Source organism: Protopterus annectens, chromosome 5.part0, assembly GCF_019279795.1.
Source record: "Protopterus annectens isolate FY-2018-M chromosome 5.part0, PAN1.0, whole genome shotgun sequence".
Taxonomy (NCBI): domain Eukaryota; kingdom Metazoa; phylum Chordata; order Ceratodontiformes; family Protopteridae; genus Protopterus; species Protopterus annectens.
This window is the reverse complement of record NC_056735.1, coordinates 1,447,302,183-1,447,324,384: the sequence shown is the minus strand read 5'-3', so window position 1 is coordinate 1,447,324,384 and position 22,202 is coordinate 1,447,302,183. Positions and strand designations below refer to the sequence as shown.

Here is a 22,202-nt window from a genome sequence, read left to right as displayed (position 1 = left end):
CCAAACAGCAAGACAGGGATTTCGCCATATGAAATTATGAGAGGCAAGAAAATGCCCATACAACTACCTTTTGATCTGGAGGTTGGGCATAATAGACCTTTATTAGAGGTAGCACAACATCAAAAGTGGTTAAAGGATATCACAGAACGATGTGATTACTTGGCAAGGGAGCAAGCATTCCATTTATGGAAAAAGATTCCAATATTGCCACAGGAACAACATCTTCCCTCTGGAACAAAGGTATTAGTCAAAATGTTCCAGATGGTCCATGGGAAGTAATTAGTGGGGACCTTTTGAAATAATGGAACAATATAGGACCTTTAGTCTATAAGGTCAGAGTAAGAAAAACAAAATGTTGCTAGTTCACAGGGATCAAATGAGAATCATTGTTTTGAGTTACCAGTAGCAAAATGCATCGCCTTTAAAAGAAGGGGAAGCAGATGCTCAATAAAGTTTATGTTTCTGTTTTTTGAGAAACAACATATAAGACTGAATGCCAAGCATTGTGCAAAGTTTGCTGAAAGTACTCCCAAACAGGTTGTTAGGACAAACCAGTTTTAATAAGAATGAAAAATGTGATCGTTATTGTAAGTATTGTATTCAGTGGACTCCTTTTGGTAGAATGCCAAACAGAGGGAATCAAGGTTGTTTATGACAACATTTCACGAATAAGAGTTGGGAAAATGCATCACAAAACAGGACACAAGAGAATTTCAGTTGTAAAATGCAAACTGTACTTTTGGGAGCATTTAATGGCATGGTTAGCTGAACAAGGTCAATCATACATAAAAGTAGAAGAAGAATCAAAGACTGACACAAACATTTCAATAAACAGCTCAGTCTCTATTAGATGCTGTACATTACCCCCTGAAGATGTAATGATTCTGACAAGGGAAGACATCATGCAAAAAATGTCACAGTGTGTAGATAACACAAAGATAAAAATGAATTCAACAGGGGAAAAACAGATATAATGTCTACCAATACTCTGTTTGTATAAACACAAAAATACAAGGAAAAGGAACATGGATCGGAATATTTACTATTCTGGGTAACAAGTCAGTACTTGAGACAGATCAAGTGGTAAAAATACCATCCACTTGTAAAAACAATATTGCATTTCAACATCACGTTTCCAAGTTTTAAACAAATGGAATGCAGATCTAAAAGAGCCTGGTATGACACACTTTTAGGGGGGAGTAGGAGCAAGACTGGGAACCCTAAATGCTGTGGATGCTGAAATTTTACGAAATAAACTAAAACTAGCAGGACAAGACACATCACAAATCATACATTTGCAAGCACAATGGAATCCCACCATTTGGTATGGAGAGTTTTTTAAATAATTACAATGCATCATTAATAGACAGACTGCAATCTGATACTAATGTATCTATATTTGTAGATTGGACAAAATGTACTTTACAGTCAACGTATGTTAAAATGCAACAAAATAAGATACAGACAAAGCTAATGTTAAAAAATGAGTACATGTGGCTACAACTATTCAGCAAGTGGATTCCGTCTACTAGCTGGATAAGACTGTTCACAGAGCAGACTCAGTGTGAGCACAATTACTGCACTGGAAAGCTTATGTATTATAATGTAACAAAACAAATGGTAATGTGTCAGTTCATGGTATTACCCATAATATTCTTGTCTACTTATAACAATACCGAACTCTGGTTACCTCAACTTGATGGAAATTATAGATATGGATAACAAAAAAGTACAGAAACTATGAATGGTCTCATATGTGGGCAGCATTCTCCCATTTATGAACCATGTTTTTTACAACATTCTGTAAATTTGTGCAAATGGACAATATTACCTTCAAATTTTAAAATGTTTGTTGAAGTGGCACCATAATTTGTATGTGTGGTTTCAAATAAACCACTGTTAAAATATAAGCAAACACCCTTTGTGGGATGTATCAGCAATATCACGCATTTATAACCTGGGAAAATGAGACTTATGTGTTTTCTACCAGTACTACAAAGATGGCAAAATTTCAGTGGAAATATGAAATGATTCAGTTTCCTAACATTACCTTGTCCTTAGACAAGTTAAGAAAAATAATACAAGACACAGATGATCTTAAAACTTACTTGGATCATCATAACCACAGCATATTATGACATGAAGTAAATCGTATAATAGTAAAAGATAAATTGGTAAAACTGGCTGAAAAAGTGGAAGCTGACACTACCCATAATTGGTGAGACATATTCACAGGGTGGTCATCATCTGGAAGCAAATTGTTAAATTGGTTAATACATCCCATGTTGGTAGTTTTAGGGGTCATAATAATAATGACAGCTTGGAACTGTTGTACATGTTGCGAAGAGTTGCAATAACTCAACAAGTCATGATTGTAAATATGAATAAAGTGGTAAATGCTGAAAATAGCAAAGCTGATGAAACAAATGCCGTTTTTTCTTTAACTGAAGTTTAGTCTGCTCCTCAAAATACAATAAGGGGGAATTGTAAGAGTACTTTTAAACTGTTTCATTTAGTGTATGCACTGTCTCTTCAAAACTGTTGCTAGCATGATTACTAGCTTGAATAACAAGCTGCAAGAATAATATGAAATATAAAGGGTTAATTTAGAAATAGTATAAAATGCTGAAAAGTAAGTGTGCTAGCAAACATATATAGCTTAATCAGATATTGGCATCCATGCATAAAGGAGTATGTTATTGAGAAGCAGTTTGTAAAAATAGCCATGCAGATGGTGGTCAGACGACATCAACAAGATAAGCCAAGGAAAGGTACATCAGTGAGATAATGCAGGAACATCGAATCTTCGGATAAGGCAAAAATACAGAGTTTCCAAGGATTATCGAATTTCAAAGAACCAAGGACAAATCATAAATTAAAGAAAACAAAGAAAAACTGTAATCCAGAGAGAGACTGTTGATAGACTTTGGGAAAAAAAAATTAGACTGTATAAATATGTGTGTGTAAAAATAAGCTTTGGGAATTTGCCATAGAGAGCTGACAGTATTTGTGTTACATGCTTGCAGACCTAAAAGTAGAATTACACAGTAAACATATTAACTGAAGTAGTTTGTCTCAGTGTATTCATTGTACTTAGTACAAAACAGTAGTAAAGTAGTTGGTCACAATAAATAGTTAAGTACTGTGGTATGCATGTGTACTAATACAAGTAACAGCAAGAAACCAACAGAAGATGTGCATATAGTGTTTCAAGCATACCTCCTAATCACCACTGACAATGCTACACTTCTAGAAATAATATCAATCCCCTCCGAGGCACATTTTAGAGTATGTCTTGATACCTGAGAAATATCAGAAACAATATCTTTAACACAGACATTTTGCTCTGTAGGCAATTATGCAACTCATTTAAACTTTATTTATCTCAACACAAACTTCAACATAAAACACTGGTAGTTAAACACATTAAAAGCTACTATGCTGGACTGAAACAGCTACTTTCTGTAAGATTCTAGCCAATTCTCTAGGTAATCTGAGGGACTGGGCACAAAGAAAGCATGGTGGTCTTATTAACAAAGGTCACTGGAGACACCGAAGCAGGGTCTACAGACAAAAGTGCTTGGAGGCAAGGTAGAGCTGAGCATACCAGAATTTCTTCAACCCCTTCTTTGGCAAAGCCTCACTGAACAAAAGAGGGGGGCAAGAAAAGTACAGTTTTATACCTACCATAAATGTAGATGTTCGAGTGTCTTCACTGCTGCAGTCATTACACTTGGGTTATCCTGCCGTCAGGCGGTCCTGCAGTCGGCCAGAGTTACAAAGTCTTGGTCCGGTGTCGGTTGCTGTCGCTTCCTCCCTGATGTCAGTGCATCAGGGGTATATAAGATGCAGCCGACACCATTTTCTTCAGTTTTTCTTGCCCCAGATGTCAGGTGCCCCCAAAAAGGTAGGCAATACATATTGCTAATAAAAAATACAATAATATAAAAATAAAACCTTCAGTAACCAGCAAACACACCACATAGGTAGTATAGTGTAGAAAGGTATAGATAAGACCCAGCTAAGAAAGAGGGGATGGCGGGTGGGTAACCAGGGCTGCAGCAGTGAAGACACTTGAACATCTACATTTATGGTAGGTACAAAACTGTACTATGTTCATCGTGTTTCACTGCTGCAGTCATTACACTTGGGTTGAATCCCAAAGCTGAGTCAGGGTGGCTGGTTCTATAGAGGATTTGGTGTGGCTATGAGGCCCTGCAGCACTGCAGTGGCAAAGCCAGCTCTGGAGCTAGAATAAAGAGGCAAGTGGTAATGCTTGATAAAAGTGTGCACTGAACTCTAAGTTGCAGCTTCCAAAATGTCTTTGGTAGGTACTCCTCTAAGGTAGGCAGTAGAACTGGCAGTTGCCTTGGTGGAATGTGGTCTAATGTTACTAGGTACAGGTTTCCCATGCTGTGTGTATCAGACCTGGATACAGTGTCTTATCTGCTTTGAAATAGCCTTTCCCTGTGATCCTGCAGCATATGATACAAACAATTGTTCAGTTTTTCTGAAAACTTTTGTTTTGTCCAAGTAGAAGCGTAATTGCCTGTGTATGTCCAAGGAGTGTAGAAGTCTCTCCCCTTTATTCTGGGGATTTGGATAAAAAGTTAGCAAGTGAATAGTTTGGTTAAGAGCCACACTGGATACCACCTTAGGCATAAAAGAAGGGTTTGTTCTTAAAGAAACCCTGTCTTGGTGAAAAATGATGAAAGGCTCCACTGCCATTAGTGCCTGTAGTTCTGAGACTCTTCGTCCTGAGGTTATTGCCAGGAGCAGAGCAGTTTTCCATGAGACATATTTTAATTCTGCTGAACTGGCTGGCTCAAAAGGAGGTAAAGTGAGTTTTTCCAAGACAAAACTGAGGTCCCAAGTAGGTGTTGGTGCTCTCCGGGGCGGTCTTATGTTTTTAGCCCCTCTGAGGTACTGCTTTAGCAATGGATGAGAGAAAATAGGAGGATCTGTGTTGTAATGAGCCGAGATGGCAGAGGCGTGGATCTTAATGGATGAGAAGGATAGTCCTTTGTCCAGCATCTCAATTAAGTATTGTAGTATCCGAGGAATGTTTGGGACAAGAGGGTCAAGGCTTTGAGCCTGGTTCCAGGCACAGAATCGCTTCCACTTTTCTGAATAAGATTTCCTGGTGCTAGGCCTCCTGGCCTCCAAAATGACATCCATAGCAGCTTTAGAGAGAGGTGTTGTCTGTTTGGCTAATGAATCTGCCATGCAGCCAGGTTTAAGGTTTTGAGCTGACTGTGCATGATCTGATTTTTTTTGTTGAGTCAGTAGGTTTGGAATTTGAGGCAAAATCCAAGGTGGGCCTTGAGCTAAGTTCTTTAAGATTGGGTACCAATGCTGGCATGGCCAGTCTGGAGCAATCAGGATCATCCGTGGTTTTTCTTGTCTGGCTTTTAGGAGTACCCTTGAAAGGAGAGGCAGTGGTGGGAAGGCATAAACTTTTAGGCTTTTCCAGCTGAACGAAAGAGCATCCACTTTCCATGCTTGTGTGTGATAAGTCCTTGTGCAGAATTTTTGTAGTTGGCAATTCAGTGGGGAGGCAAAAAGATCTATGTCTGGGCACCCCCATTTTTGCATTATCATGCTGAAGACTTCTGGATTTAATTTCCACTCGTGAGGATCCATGATGTTTCTGCTTAAGTCGTCTGCCAGAGTATTTTTCTTTCCTGGCAGGAATTGTGCTTGCAGATTAACTTGATAAGTTAGAGCTGTGTTCCACAAGGTCATGGCTTGTCTGCATAGGAGGCAAGAATGAGTGCCCCCTTGCTTGTTTATGTACCACATTACTGTGGTGTTGCCTGTCTTTAATAATAATTGTCCTGGATGCAGAAGGTCCTTGAAAGCTGTTAGGGCATTTTGTACAGCCAACATCTCTTTTTGATTGATGTGAAGATGCATTTGGTCTGTGGTCCGCTTGCCCTGAATACATTTTCCTGCCATGTGTGCTCCCCAGGCGTAATCCGAAGCATCTGTTTTTAAAGTCTGCCTAGCTGTGGGAAGAGTGAAAGGCTGACCCTTGTTGAGGTGACATGCCTGTGTCCACCATCGAAACTCCTGTTGTAGGCAGGGAATTAGTGGTATTACTGTTTCCAAGCTGTGAGAGTGTTGAGTCCAAACACTTTTTAGGTACCATTGTAATTTCCTCATATGCAGTCTGGCATATGGAATTAATAGTATGCAGGATGCCATGAACCCCAAGGCCTGCAGAATTTTTCTTGCAGAGAGTTGGGACTTTGTTGCCATCAATTGAAAATACTGAGTCAGTTGTCCTCGTTTGTATGGTGTGAGATGAGCCATCTGGGCCGATGTATTTAAGCTGGCACCCAGGAATATTATCTCTTCATTTACTGTGTACCCTAGGCAAATTAGCAACCTTTTTACAAATGCCAGATGCTTTAGAAGAATGTCCTTGCTCTCTGTTTGAATCAGGCAGTCGTCCAGGTATGGATATATTTGAATTCCTTTTTGTCTGCAAAATGCAATTAGTGATGCCAGACACTTTGTGAAGACCCTGGGCGCAGTAGATAAGCCAAAGGGCAGTGCAGAGAATTGGTAGTGCATTGAACCAGCTATGAATCTGAGGTATCTTCTGCAATTTTGTCTGATAGGGACATGCAGGTATGCCTCTGAGGTACAAAGTAACAAGCCAAGCCTTCTTGCCCAACATGGGAAGGAGCTGCTGTAGTGTCAACATTTTGAATTTCGGAACATCCAGGTAAGTATTTAGAGTAGAAAGGTCTAGTATGGGTCTCCGGGCTTTGTCCTTTCTGGGGACCAGGAAAAGTCTTGAGTAAAATCCTTGTTCCTGCTGTGGCACTTTTTGAATAGCTCTCATGTCCATGAGGGCTGCAATTTGCTTTTGTGCCTCTGCTCATTGATTTTGTGGCAGGTCTGGCATTCCTTTTAGCCTTGGTAAAGTGTGAAAGTGGAACCTGTAACCTTGACACACAATATTCAGTACCCATTTGTCTTGGGTGATTGCTTGCCAATTTTGTGAAAAAAGTGCTAGTTTCCCCCTAAAGGAGCTGCCAAAAGGGAAGAGCTTGGCACTGGAAGGGGGAAGTCATTGGGACTGTTTCCTGTAAGGTTGTGACTTGTCTTCACCTCCTTTTGGGGTTGAAGCACCCCACTGTCATGGTCGGTAAGAGCCTTGGGGCTGAGATCTGCCTCTTGGGCGTCTGTATCTGCCTCTTTGTGGGCTGTCTGACACTGGAAAGGACCAATTTTTTGTAGACCAATTCCTGCTAAATCGAGGTGGCTGTACCTGTAAGAAATCCTTCACTGTTTGCATAGATTTTGCCTTATCCTCCATTTTCTTTAATACCTCTTCTGCCTTAATACCAAATAAAATATCTTGCTGTAAAGGAGCATCCAATTTTGCCTTAACATGATCTGGTAAACTTTGTTCTTTTAACCAAGCATGCATTCGAATCACAGATCCTGTAACTGCTGCTCTACAAGAAGCCTCTAATGAATCAAAACCACATTGCAAAGTATGCTTTCCCACTTGTTCAGCTGCATGCAATAAATCCTGCATTTCCTTATAGTCAGGATGTTCTGCACTTGTACTCATTTTCTGTTTTAACTGAGACATTAAATATTGTTGATATTTAAGCATGTGAAACTGGCAATTTAAAGCCCTCACTGCTAAAGCTGCAGAAGTGTAAACTTTCTTCCTCCATCTGTCTAATGCTCTAGAATCCCTGTCAGAGGGAACTGGATTTTTAGCCGTGGAAGCCTTTACCCCTTTGGGACCCTGGGAAATAGTTTCGGGGTCAGCAACAGGGTTTTTATAAAGAAATTTGTGAGAGTCAGGGACTCTGTAGTACCTGTCTGGCTTGACTGGAGCAGGGGGTAAAGAATCAGGATTTAAAATGGATTCAGAGAACACATCATCCACAATATCCAACACTGGTGGAATAGCAAGGGGCCTGTGCTGAGGCAATAAACCTTTTCTTGGATTCTGAGTAATCCTGGCCCTCCCAATGGAAATGCTCCCTCATGGTATGTAAAGTTTCCCCAAAAGAATAATCCTCAGGAGGAGAGGCTGAAGAAATTGATTCTTCAGCATCAGAGTCCTCATAGGGGGGTAAAGAGTATCCCTGGTCTGAAGAGGAATCAGAATAAATAGAAACCTGGTCAGAGGAATCATAGTCTGTATCCTGCCTAGGCCTTTTATCAGGAGGGGGATGGGAACTCCTGATCAGAGTAATCAAGTCTTCGGCCATTTTGAGCATCTGTTTTTTAGGCATGGAGGCCTGTCCAGGTGAATGCTGTACTTGCTTCTTTGTCTTTAATGGAGTTTTAGACTTGGCTGTAGCTGTAATGGTAAGTTGTGAAGGTCTGAAAACACCCTCAGAAGCCGATGCCTGCTCAGCAGCTCCAGACCCATCTGAAGGGTTAGTCTCCATGGCCCAACACCTCGAGTATCCACAGGCCTAGGCACCTCCATGTGGAAGTCGGTAGCGGCCTTTGGCTCTGAGGTAGCGGGTGTCAGGGGCTGCGAAAGCGCCTCACGGTGAACCGGCGACTGGCCTAGAAGAGGCTTCGTCATCAGTTTTGGGCCTCGGATGCCTGTCCTTATCCTTGTCTTTGCGTTTTTTGTGTATTCCAGTCATCGGTTGTTCCGACGACATGGTATAATTAAATCTTCGGCCAAAGTAATGGCGAGCAAAATCAAACCGACGTTTAATAGTGCATTTGTTAAATCTAGCACAAAACCGACAACTAGGGACGTCGTGATCTGGGCCTAGGCATGGAATACAGTAAGAATGAAAATCCTTATGAGGTATTTGCTTCCCACAAGAAATACAATTATTAACTTTTACTGATATCGGTCTGAGGCAAGAAAAAGTTTCCCCAACGGGGTACTTAGCTTTATTGAAACTTCGGTTCTGAAAATCGAATTTGATATCTCAGGAGTCGGCCGACTGGCACTTGCGAACTGCTTTTGCTTCGGGCACCGTGCAAGAAAGACGTCGAAAATGGCGTCGGCTGCATCTTGTATACCCCTGACGCACTGACGTCAGGGAGGAAGCGACAGCAACTGACGCCGGACCAAGACTTTGGAACTCTGGCCGACTGCGGGACCGCCTGTCAGCAGGATAACCCAAGTATAATGACTGCAGCAGTGAAACACAATGAACATCTAGCCAGCTCAATACCATATACTGGCTGAATGGTCAAGTCCAGTAAAACTATGAACAAATCTCTCTATTCTCCCTCTAAATAGCAATCTAAAAACTAGTTCTGTAAGGATACTATTCTGAACACCGCACTGAGAAAATGGCATTATTTTCAGGAACATAGTTCAAAGCACAAAATACATGCAAACATACAAAATGGTGACAAAAACAAACTAAAGTCTATTTCTGCATGAGGTTACTATTCTAAAGACTACATTGCATAAAATGAGAGCTCCAATAACAGCTCCAAGTACAAAATGCATGTACAAAAGTCCTCTGATTTTGTAAAAAAAATGGCTAGTTTAGTCAAAATGAATGGATACAGCCTAAAACAGTATTAGACAAGAAATAAATCATAAACTGAGAAATATTCCTGTTAGAAATGTTTAACATTCAAAATGGCACTAAAATTGCAATTTAATCTAAAAAAAAATAAATTGTTGTAATCCTATCAGTTACCTCAATCATAACCCCAAAGAAAAATACAACTGCTCCAAATGAAGCTTTTAATCAACAGGCCTTACTGTGCTTGTCAAAGTAGAAACAGAAGCATACACACAATTTTTATTCAGAAAAGAACAGTCAAAGCAGCAGAATATGCTATATATGCACGGATAGAAAAGGCAAACTGAGAAAATAAAAGTTAAAAGGAGTTTCTTATCTAAGCTCTGCAGCTGATGTTACCCAGTTTGACAGCAGCAATATCCCAGGCCATCTTTCTCTGACTGTTACACAAGAAAACTGAATGGATCCTGTCTATGAGTGTGAAGCACTGCCCTGGTTCTGCCAGGTGACTAGTTCTTCACCCTCACAGACAGGCAGTGGGAGGAGTTCTGAGCTTTAACAGACTGCCAAAGGAAGTGTAGCAGAGGACTACTACCTGTATTAACAGTAAGGCACTGTGCTTGTTGAACATTAACTGTATGTAAATAAGGATATCAAAAAATACTTGCCCAGGAAGTTTGTAGCGATTCTTCTCAGAAATGGCAGTAGTCTGATTGCTTCTGGTTTCAGTGATCAAATAAGGTTGCATTGTAGACAATCAACTGCTAGGATCTTTGTGATCTTTCAAACTGCTTAATTTATAATAAGTTAATTATACATGTGCATTCTTAACTTGGGTGCTAACATGTTGTTGCTAGGCTACAGTCCAGAATACCTTTATAACTCTGATGCATTGGACATTTTGCGTAGCAACAGCAACTGTACTGGAGAGGGGTGAAAGTTTCGCTGACAGACCAAGTTTGTACATTGATTCTTAAATATACCAAAGAAATATTCATAACTGTTGCAGTTTTCTATTTTTTTAATATTATGTATGCAGATGAGCTCAATGATTTCTTTCTTGACATGAAAGCATGAACTTCAACATGATACATTGCAAGAAAACCTTCTGCCTTCAAGAAAATTGGGCTTCCTTATTAATGTCTAGCTTAGCAAATTCATCTTTTACACGTCATTCTTCTGACATGAACAGCAGTGTTGTTTTTTCTTCTCATATTGCTCATTTTCCCCAAACTTTTGACATTAATTGCTCATATGGATACTCATAACAGCTTAGATATAGATAAACAGTTAACCACAGGGAGAAGAAATGACAATATGCAATTTTTACTTTCCTTCAGCTTCCACACTCACGTTTATGAAATTACATATAAGGAAAATGCTAGACTTATGCAAGTGAACTTTAAATGTTTTACATCTGATATCTCCTACTCTCATGCATCCTTGCAGCAGCTATTAAAAAGGTATGTCCTTTATAAATGTAGGTATTACTGATATGAACCAATTCTGTTACTTTTATAGCCACAGATATTCATATGCACACACACACACACACACACACACACACACACACACACACACACATATATATATATATATATATATATATATATATATATATATATATAAAATTCTTCTGCTAATCAGTCACATTTCACTATTTATATAGTTATATAGTTACCTTTATTGTTTACATGGGTTTAAGTCTGTATACAGATTCTATGACTGAAATATGAATGTGCTTGTAAGTACCAATCTGCTATACTTCAGGGTATGACTGGTCATTGATGTTGATGGCAATCTTTAAAATTCTGAAGTCAAGTTTTATTGCACATACACACACACAGGTTATCAAAAGAATATTATTGGAGATGGACTTTGCTTCTTGTATTCTCTTATGTTATCTTTCCCTAAAAATATTTAAGTGGGTTATATTGTGTTAAACAAAATCTTGTACATATTAAAGCAGGATATGGTTTCTACAACAGTTATACTTAATTAATATAACATATTTACATGTAAGAATTTAATTTGAAAAATCAGAATTATTATACAACAGCACCATCTTAAGCATAAGCAAAGTAGTTCTGTACAAGGTTTCATATTAATTCAGATAGGATAACTGATAAGGAAATAATTCTGCCACCTGATTATTTAAGAAAAACAGTGTTACTGCTAATAGTTTACGAATAGCTAATAAAAATGCCAATGTTGGATGGTCATATGATCTTCTTTATATTAAAGTATAGCTACTATGATCTCACACTAATAATATGAATTAAGTACTCAATATCAGTGATGGTTGTCACACACAGAGACAAGGAAGAAGAAATATAAAAAAGAGGAAAGGGTAAGAAAACATAAAGAATAAAGTAACATTACAAAATAACCATATATAGCGAAGTAAACTTTATTCAACAAAACACACAATACCAAAGTAAAAAAGTGAGAGCTTTTGCGTTCCACATAACACTTCTTCAGACTTAATTATTTCACACAAAGGTACATCCATTTAAATACACAACTGATTAACTATTCAGCCAATCAAAAATGCATTTTAATTTTCAATTAGGACTTGTTGGTAGAACAGATTTATGTCCCAGAGACTCCCCCATCTGTGGAATAGACTCCCTCTCCACGTCAAGCAGAGTACCTCATTATCCCTTTTCAAGCGCAACGTGGATAACTGGATGGGAAAATGAAAATGAACCCCTGGAATTCCACCTGTGTCCCTGCTGGACAGGGGCTTTGGGTGCTGACTTGTCTAAACATGGGCTAAATTCTAGGTTAAGCTTATAAGGGTGTTAGGGCTAATAGCCTAGTAACATCCTATGATCCTATTGATCCCATAGCATTATATACATCTTGAAGAAGCACAGAGCTTCAAAGTTGTGATTTTTATTATTGGCTGCATGTGACTTGCTTGCCTCACCTTGTCTGAATTGTGTGTTTAGTTGTTGCATCAATTTAAATCTTTTTATAATAAAAAGTGCTAAATATTTGCTTTCAAAGTCTATTAGTGATTCAGTTACTCTGGTGTTTTCATTTATTTATTTATGCATTTATTTTTGAAAATTTGCTACACTAGTAAGGTGTTTAGAGCTTTTGCACTCAGACATCTGTTTAAACAATATGAAAGGCAATTACATTTCAGAAGGTAAATTTAACTGTATTTGAGATAAAGCAGATATGACTGCCAATACAAAATCTATAATTCCTGCCTTTGCAGAATCTAGAAGCTAAACTAATTTCTTAAAATTAAATCATTTAATTTCGAAGACACAGATTCCTTACATTCCACTCACTAAATATATGCTTTTGGAACACAATTGTAAGTAGACAAGATTTACATACCCAAATGCACTGCCTACTAACTCTCAATGTTATTTATCATGTACGATTTAATTATAAAAAGTTAGCAATTACATATCAAAGAATTAAGGATATAAATTTAGCATTTTTATAGAATCCCTTCATATGCAGCTGAATTAAAGATGTCTAAAGAATAGCTCAAAAATAATTCATTTTTTAAATGATTTAATAGCAATACTGGCATAAACATTTTCTAGATTTATTAAAATCATATATATAGTAAAATAATGTCATATTCTAGACAAACTAAATGAATGGATAGTAAATTACTTAAATTTCAAGACAATCTTAACCTAAGTCAAAACTTACACAAATAAGAAACTGTATAACATATAACTTTATGGAAACTTTAAAAAAATGGCTTCAATACAAAAAAAACTTTCAAACATACCCTGGTTTTATCAAAACCTAGAAACATCTGAGAAATAAAAAATAATCAAATTAAAAAATTGAACAGCACTAAAGCCCCTGGGATATTTGGATAAATTCCAGAAATATATAAACTTTTCCATTAAAAAGTTATATAAACTGAAAATGTTTAGCAATGTTATGCCTGTCTCTTTGGCTCAGAGGGATAAAGCACTGATCATGACCCAATCAATCAGATATCAATTAACAATTCAGGAAACTGGAAAAGCTAGTTGGGAATGGGTGAGAGAGAAGTTTAAGTTGATGAGCTCATCTGGGAGGGAGGGTTTTAGTGTTGTCTGCCCTGTAATGACCTGGTACTCCAGGGGAGTGGTATGGGCCAGCGTTCCTGAGAACAGGCTTCAGTGGAGGGATATGGATGGCTCAACCCAAGCTGGCAACTGTAGCCCTCACAGATATCAGCCAAAGAGCAGGCACCCTTCTGTAATTTGGGGCATAGGTAGTCACTCTGCTGTGATAAGGAAATCCACATTACCACTGGGGGCATGGTTAGGATTCCTAAGAAAAATGCCCTAACGGCTGCAGAATGATGGCATCTTGACAGGCTCTCACATCATGCAGAATGTGTGGGAACATCTCCTATTCCAGGAGTACAGATGGGCTAAAAGACTTCAGAAAGCTGATGGACATCAGGAAGTGGAGCAACAAAAAAAACTTTCAATTAAAATAATTCCCTACCCAAGAAATATAGATTAATCACTGCTACACTGAAACAAGACAAAAAATATTCAGTTGTTATGTTACTCCTATAGATCTGCAGGATAAGTTAAGTGAGGTATATAAATTATGTCCATTTTTATGGACAAAACTAACATTTTTAAGCCAACACTGACAGATGAAATCCAGTCAGATTTTATAACTGATAGATGCAACATAACATTAAAAGAATTTTAAAACTAATAGATTATATGAATGATTCTTTTCTGTTCACCTAGTTGTCCAACTGAGTTTTGGTCAATTTTCAGTGGAAGCATAGGCAGAATTACTCCAGAAAGTGCAAAAAGTACAGTTTTGTACCTACCATAAATGTAGATGTTCGAGTGCTAATACAGCTGCAGTAATCACAGATGGGTTTTCAGCCGTCAGGCGGTCCCTCGGTCGGCCGAATTCCAAAGTCTTGGTCCGGCGTCGGTTGTCGTCGCTTACGACTTCTGACGTCAGGAAGGCCAGAGTATATAAGACACAGCCGACGCCATGTTCTTCAGTCTTTCTTGCCCCAGATGTCAGGTGCCCCCAAAAGGAAGGCAATACATAAATAAAGCTTTTGTACATGTGAAAGAAATGCAATGTAATGCAAAATCAGTGTAAGCAAGCAAATAAAACATAGCAGGATAACCCAGTCAAGTGGTATGTGGGGAAGGAGGGAGGGAAACCTGTACTGCAGCTGTATTAGCACTCGAACATCTACATTTATGGTAGGTACAAAACTATACTATGTTCATCGTGCATACAGCTGTAGTAATCACAGATGGGTAGAGTCCCATAGCTATGCATAGGGTGGTAGGTACTATGAGGAACTGGGTTGAGCCAGAATGCCCTGCAAAACAGCAGTGGCAAAGCCTGCTCTTGTTCTGGAATACAAGGGCAGGTGGTAGTGTTTTGTGAAAGTATGCACAGAACTCCAAGTGGCTGCCTCCAAAATATCTTTAGTAGGAACACCTCTGAGGAAGGCTGTAGAGGTGGCTGTGGCCCTGGTGGAGTGAGATCTGATACCAGTAGGGACAGATTTCCCATGATAGGAATAACAAAACCGTATGCAGTGGCCAATCCACTTGGAAATGGTCTGTTTTGTAACTGGTTTCCCTTGAGCCCCTACAGCATAGGACACAAAAAGTTGTTCTGATTTCCTGAAGGACTTTGTTCTGTCCAAATAATAACGTAGCTGCCTATGGATGTCTAAAGAGTGTAGCAGCCTTTCCCCTTTGTTTTGAGGGTTAGGATAAAAGGTAGGTAGGTGTATGGCTTGATTTAAGGCTACCCTGGATACCACTTTTGGCATAAAAGATGGGTTGGTATGAAGGGAAACCCTGTCCTGATGGAAGATGAGGAAGGGCTGCACCGCCATGAGGGCCTGTAATTCAGAAACCCTACGAGCTGAAGTGATGGCCAGAAGGAAACTTGTTTTCCAGGACAAATATTGCAAATCTGTTGAGGCAGCAGGTTCAAAAGGAGGCAATGTTAATTTTTCTAGTATGTAATTAAGGTCCCAGGCTGGTATTGGTTGCTTCCTTGGAGGTCTTATATTCTTAGCCCCTCTGAGGAACTGCCGTAAGAGTGGGTGAGAGAATAACGGAGGATCCGTGTTGAATTCTGCAGAAATGGCTGAGGCATGTATTTTTATGGAAGAAAATGAAAGTCCACTGTTCAGCAGTTCAGCCAGGTACTGTAAAACCTGAGGCAAGTTCAATTTTCTAGGGTCCTGGCCTCTTTTCTCATTCCAACAGCAAAACCGCTTCCATTTGGCGGAGTAAGCTTTTCTAGTAGATGGTCTTCTGGCTTCCAAAATGACATCCTGCACCTCCTTGGAGAGTAGGGTCTGTTGTGGTATTAAGGGATTTTCCATGCAGCGAGGTTGAGTGTTTTCTGCTGACTGTGAAGAGTTTTGTATCTGTCCTGAGTCAGCAGCAGAGGTATTAGAGGCAGGGACCAGGGAGGAGTATGTGTTAGGCTCCTCAGGAGTGGGTACCAGTGTTGCCTTGGCCAATCTGGAGCAATCAGTATCATCCTTGGTTTGTCTGTTCTTGCTTTCAAAAGCACCTTGGGCAGAAGAGGCAGAGGTGGGAATGCATAAACTGTCCATGCTGTCCAACTGAATGAAAGGGCGTCCACTTTCCAGGCCTTTGGATGGAAGGTCCTTGAACAAAACTTTTTCAATTGATGGTTCCTGTGGGAGGCAAAAAGATCTATGTCTGGCCTCCCCCACGCTTGGATTACCTCTGTAAACACCTGAGGATGCAACTTCCATTCGTGTGGATCTGTCATATTTCTGCTTAGAGTGTCTGCCAGTGTGTTTTCCAGTCCTGGCAAGTACTGTGCTTGAAGCTCGATTTGTCTTTCCAGAGCCAAGTTCCAAAGAGTCATGGCTAGTCTGCACAAGGGGTATGAATGTGTTCCTCCTTGTTTGTTTATGTACCACATTACTGTGGTGTTGTCTGTTCTTATCAGTAATTGTCCTGGATGCAAGAAGTCTTTGAAGGCTGTAACTGCATTTATTACTGCTAGCATTTCTTTTTGATTGATGTGAAGGTGCTTTTCTTTTTGGGACCATCTGCCCTGAATGCACCTGTCCTTCATGTGCGCCCCCCAGGCGTAGTCTGAGGCATCTGTGGTTATGACTTGTTTTGCTTGAGGCTTGCAGAATGGAAGGCCTGCGTTTACTTGACATGCTTGGGCCCACCATAGGAATTCCTTTTGCAAACATGGAATTATCGGTATAATTGCTTCCAAGCTGTGACTGTGTTGAGACCATAGATTTTTTAGGTACCACTGAAGTTTCCTCATATGCAACTTTGCACATGGGATTAGAAGAATGCAAGATGCCATGAATCCCAGAGCCTGCAGGATTTTCCTTGCAGTAAGCCTGGTACTTTTTGCTAGTGCTTTGAAGTACTGAGATAGTTGCCCTTGTTTTTCTGGCGTAAGATATGCCATCTGGGTGTTTGTGTCCAAGCTGGCACCCAGGAATGTTATTTTCTGAGATGGTGTTAGCCTTGATTTCTCCTTGTTGATGGTATATCCCAGAGAAAGCAGTAATCGTGTCACATATGCCAGATGTTCCAGTAGTATGTGTTTGCTGTCCGCTTGGATCAGGCAGTCGTCCAGATAAGGGTAAATTTGTATCCCTTGAAGTCTGCAGTAGGCGATTACTGATGCCAGGCACTTTGTGAATACTCTGGGCGTAGTAGATAAGCCAAAGGGCAATGCAGAGAATTGATAGTGGATTGAACCTGCAAGAAATCTGAGGTATCTTCTGCAGCTTTGTCTGATTGGGACATGCAGGTATGCCTCCTTGAGGTCCAATGTTACCAGCCAAAACTCCTTGCCCAGCATGGGAAGAAGTTGCTGTAATGTGAGCATCTTGAATTTTGGAACGAGTAGAAATGTGTTTAGGATGGATAAGTCCAGAATGGGTCTCCAGTCGGTTCCTTTTCTTGGTACCAAAAAAGTCTTGAATAAAAACCTTGACCTTGTTGGTGCGTAGGTACCTTTTGTATAGCTCTCATGTTTAGGAGCTTTGAAATTTGCAGTTGTGCCTCTGCCCTTTGATTTTGTGGCAGGTTTGGCATGCCTCTCATTTTGGAAGAGTGTGAAATTGAAATTTGTAGCCTCTGTTTATGATGTCCAGTATCCATTTGTCTGTTGTGACAATATGCCAATTGCTTGCAAATAATGCTAGTTTCCCTCCCAAAGGTGCTGCCAGCTGTGACTTGCTTGGCAAGGAAATGAGGGAGTCATTGGGTTTGCTTCCTGTATTGTTGTGCACTGTCTTCACCACCTCTTGGTGCTGGAGATTGCCATTGTCTGCCTCTATATGATCCTTGTGGTTGCCCTCTGCCCCTTGTGCGTCTGTATCTACCTCTTTGGGGCTTGTCAGTGGCTGGAAAGGACCAGTTTTTTGAAGGCCAATTCCTGCTAAAACGTGGTGGCTGGACCTGTAAGAAAGCTTTGACAGTTTGCATAGATTTGGCTTTTTCTTCCATTTTTTGTAGCATCTCCTCAGCATTAGTACCAAAAAGTACATCCTTTTGTAAAGGAGCATCCAGAAGTTTAGCTTTCACATGATCAGGCAAATTTTGTTCCCTAAGCCAGGCATGTCTGCGAATGACTGATCCTGTAGCAGCCGCTCTACTGGAGGCCTCTAGGGCATCATAACCACATTGTAAGGTGTGTTTACCCACTTGCTCCGCACTATGCATCATATCCTGTAACTCTTTAAAATCTGGTTGTTCAGGTGGAGACATTTTGTTCCTTAATTGTGATAACAGGTACTGTTGATATTTAATCATATGAAACTGACAGTTTAAGGCCCTCATGGCTAGGGTGGCCGAGGTATATACCTTCTTACCCCACCTTTCTAGAGATCTAGTTTCCCTTTCTGCAGGAAGTGGATTCTTGGCAGTGGAGGCCTTTAATCCCTTGGGGCCTTGTGAAATGGTTTCAGGGTCAGCATTATGGCCTTTGTAGAGAAACTGGTGAGAACTGGGTACTCTGTAATACCTATCAGGCTTTACTGGTGCAGGAGGCAGAGAATCAGGGTTAAGACAAGCCTCCGAATAGACATCATCCAGTACATCCAAAACTGGGGGTATAGCTAGAGGTCTGTGCTGAGGTAACCAAAGAAATTCCCTAAGTCTTTTCTTGGAATCTGAAAAGTCTTGGCCTTCCCAATGGAAGTGTTCCCTCAAGGTGTGCAAGGTTTCCCCAAAAGAAAAATCCTCAGGGGGGGATACAGAAGGAATGGACTGTTCTGCATCCGAATCCTCAAAAGGGGAGTAAGAGTGTTCCTCTGCATCAGAATGTTCTGATAAAATGGATCCCTGATCAGAAGAGGGAGATTCTTCCTCCACTCTGGTTCTCTTGTCAGGAGGGGGCTGAGAACCTCTGATAAGAGTTATTAGATCCTCAGCCATTTTAAGCATCTGTTTCTTAGGCATGGGTCCAGGAGATGGGCCTTGTGCAGCAGGCCTAGTGGGATGCCTGGCTGCTTTGGATTTAGTAAAGGCCTTAATTGAAAAAGAAGATGAAGGCCTAAATACACCATGGGTGGAGGTGGACCTGTCCACATTAGTAGGCTCGACATAAGCCGGGGCTTCGGTTGTAGTCTGGGAAAGGGCCGAGGACCCAGCGGTCTCGGGTACAGAGGACACCGCCAAAGGAGTGTCGTCGGTAGTCAGGGACTGCAAAGGCGTCTCGCTGAGAACCGGACCACGTGTAGCCTGTTTTGGCGTGGTGTCGGCGGAGACCGCGGGCCTCGCGTGTCGGTCCTTTTCCTTGCGTTTTTTGGATAAAACGGTAGTCGGAGTGTCCGACGACATTTTATAGTCAAAAGCTTTACCAAAATAGTGTTGGGCGAACTCCGCCCGACGCTGGATAGTGCGTTTATTGAAGGTAACGCAAAAGCGACAGCCCGAGACGTCGTGGTCTGGGCCCAAACAAGGTATGCAAAGGGAATGGAAATCCTTATGCGGTATTTGCTTCCCACAAGAAATACAATTATTAACTTTTTCTGACATCGGTCTGAGGCAAGAAAAGTTTCCAACGGGTACTTAGCTTTAATGAAGACTTCGGTTCCAAATATTTTCGTAATTCAGGAGCTGGCCGACCGGCACTTGCGAACTGCTTCTGCTTCAGGCACCGCGCGGCAAAAAAGACTGAAGAACATGGCGTCGGCTGTGTCTTATATACTCTGGCCTTCCTGACGTCAGAAGAGTAAGCGACAACAACCGACGCCGGACCAAGACTTTGGAATTCGGCCGACTGAGGGACCGCCTGACGGCTGAAAACCCATCTGTGATTATTGCAGCTGTATGCACGATGAACGTCCTATGTGCTATTACCAAAATATTTGAAAAAAATTATTACAAGTGACTGCTTAAGCACATTAACAGCTATGGCCTCTTATGTGACACAAGCATGACTTTTACAATGCATTTAGTACCTTTGTTGGCTTTGCAAAGGACACTGATACTATTTATTTCAACTTGAATGATGGACTTATTGCTGTAGGTCTCTTTGTTGACATTACAAGGGCATTTGAAATGGTCAACTATATCTTTTTTTCAACAAACTCAACTCTGGAGATATTTGCTGGTTTCACAGCTATCTAAAAGATAGAACCTTCCAAGTGTGCAGCAATGTCTCATCCTCTACTACTGGTAATCTTAACAAAGATGTACCACAAGGGCCTATGCAAGGTTCTGTTCTCTTCTCTTTGTTAATGATCTCCCCCTAGAATTACCAAATCTTAAATTAATAAAGTATACAGATGATGTGCTGCTCCTGGAATCCAGTACTAGCCACTCTGATCTGCAAACCAAGTTACAGGACAATTTCGCTACGTTATGCATCTGGTTCACTACTAACAAACTACTAGTTAACCCTAACAAAACCAGTGTCGTGGTCTTTGCCTCAGCCAAGAAATCACCCATTATTCCTCCTATTTTCTTAAAAGGTCTTAGTGGGAATATAGTACCTAATGTTACTGAATGGATAAAAACAAAAAACGCTACATTATCAAAGGTAGTCTCAACAAGTAAAGAAAAATTCAGGAACAAAGATGAGACGTATCACCAAGGCAGTTGTGAGAAAAACGCATCACGTTGAAAACCAAATTCTTTAAAACAAACAATAAAAAGAAGCATAAAACAAAGTACTTAGGGTGGATAAGCGCTTTCAGTAAAAACTTTATTCAGATCCTCACCCATTAACCAACAATTTTTCTTATAAAGGGAGTAATAGCCAATTATCAAGAATCAGGAACAAGCTGGACCAATGAGCTACTCAGACTGAATAAACTATTCAGCACATCAAGATGACCAATGAGAGGCTATCAGAAACTATTTCTTCCAATCATGAGCATGTCAGTCTCAAATTCATTCAGAATCACAGTAGAACCAATCAACAAAAAACAGGAACAAGCTGGTCCAATGAACTAGTCATACTGAACCAGCTATTAGGTTCATAGGTAGGTACTAGGCTATAAGTAAGCCTAGCCAACAAGGTTCCCTGGCTTATGCCACCCAAGGAAGTTATTTTCCTGTGCCCCTGTCGAGCAGAGCCACAGAAATGATCCCCGGGGTATATTTCCCATTTCCCATCTACTCATCAAGATTTTTCTTGAAGAGTACTAATGAGGAACTTTGCTTGACGTAGATGGGTAGCTTGTTCCAGAGTATGGGAAGTCTCTGGGACAGGAATCTATCCCTCCAGCATGTCCTGTCTATTGTGGTGACAAGGTTTCGGTATCTAGAGCATGTAGGGATTGGGGTTTCTTTAAGTGTAGAATGTGCAACAGCTCTGGGTTTGACATAGCTTTATATGTTAGGCAGAGATCACCTTGGAGTAGGTGATATGCTACGGAATAAAGCTGGAGTTTTTTGAAATGGTCAGTGTAGGGCATCTGTCTGAGGCCAGTAATCCTCTTTGTGAGGTACTTCTGTGGCCTTTCCAGGTGCTGCAGATGTCTTGTGAGGTACATTCCAAAAGGAGTGTTGTACTCTATAATGGGTCTAATGAGTGTCGCGTAGAGGGGAACAATGACCTCTTTTTTCCTAGATGACAACTCTTTTGTGATAAGGTGTGCCACATAGAAGGACTTCCTGACTACTGTGGTGATGTGATTATCAAAGGAGAAACTACTGTCCACCAGGGTCCCCAGGTCTCTTATCACACATTTGGCATTAAGCAGACTGCCGCCTATGTGGTAGTTCATGTGTACAGAGATTTTACCAAAGGGGATGACAATGTACTTTTTTGCATTGAGCTTGAGGCCATGGCTCTGACATCAGACATCTGTCTCAGTGAGGCCCTTCTGTAGGATGTCCACATCATTTGGGGACTCATCTATGGCTCCTAGTTTGCAGTCATCTGCAAACTTGGTTAGCCAAAGGCCTTTTGTGTTAGCCTGTACTTCAGAGAAGTAGATACCAAACAGGAGAGGTTCCAGGACTGAACCCTGTGGTACTCCACTTGTCACTGGTTTGAAGTCAGATTTGGAATCTGCAACTTTTACAGTGTGGGTTCTGTCAGTGAGCCAATTGGCAACTCATCTTGTGACATAGGGATCTATATCTAGTTTAGTAAGTTTAACTATAATTCCAGAATGGGGGATGGTGTCGAAAGCCTTGGTGAGGTCAAGATAGGCTGTGTGAACCACATTACTCTCATCTACAGCTTTGGTGACTGCCTCAAAGA

The 22,202-nt window shown here is 40.6% G+C and overlaps 1 protein-coding gene across 2 annotated transcripts in view; it reads right to left on the bottom strand.

Moving 5' to 3' along the window:
* The window catches only part of TPP2 (tripeptidyl peptidase 2), a 2,672,548-nt gene that overhangs the window by 44,230 nt on the left and 2,606,116 nt on the right, over positions 1–22,202 (bottom strand). The gene's annotated exons all lie outside the window — the stretch shown is intronic.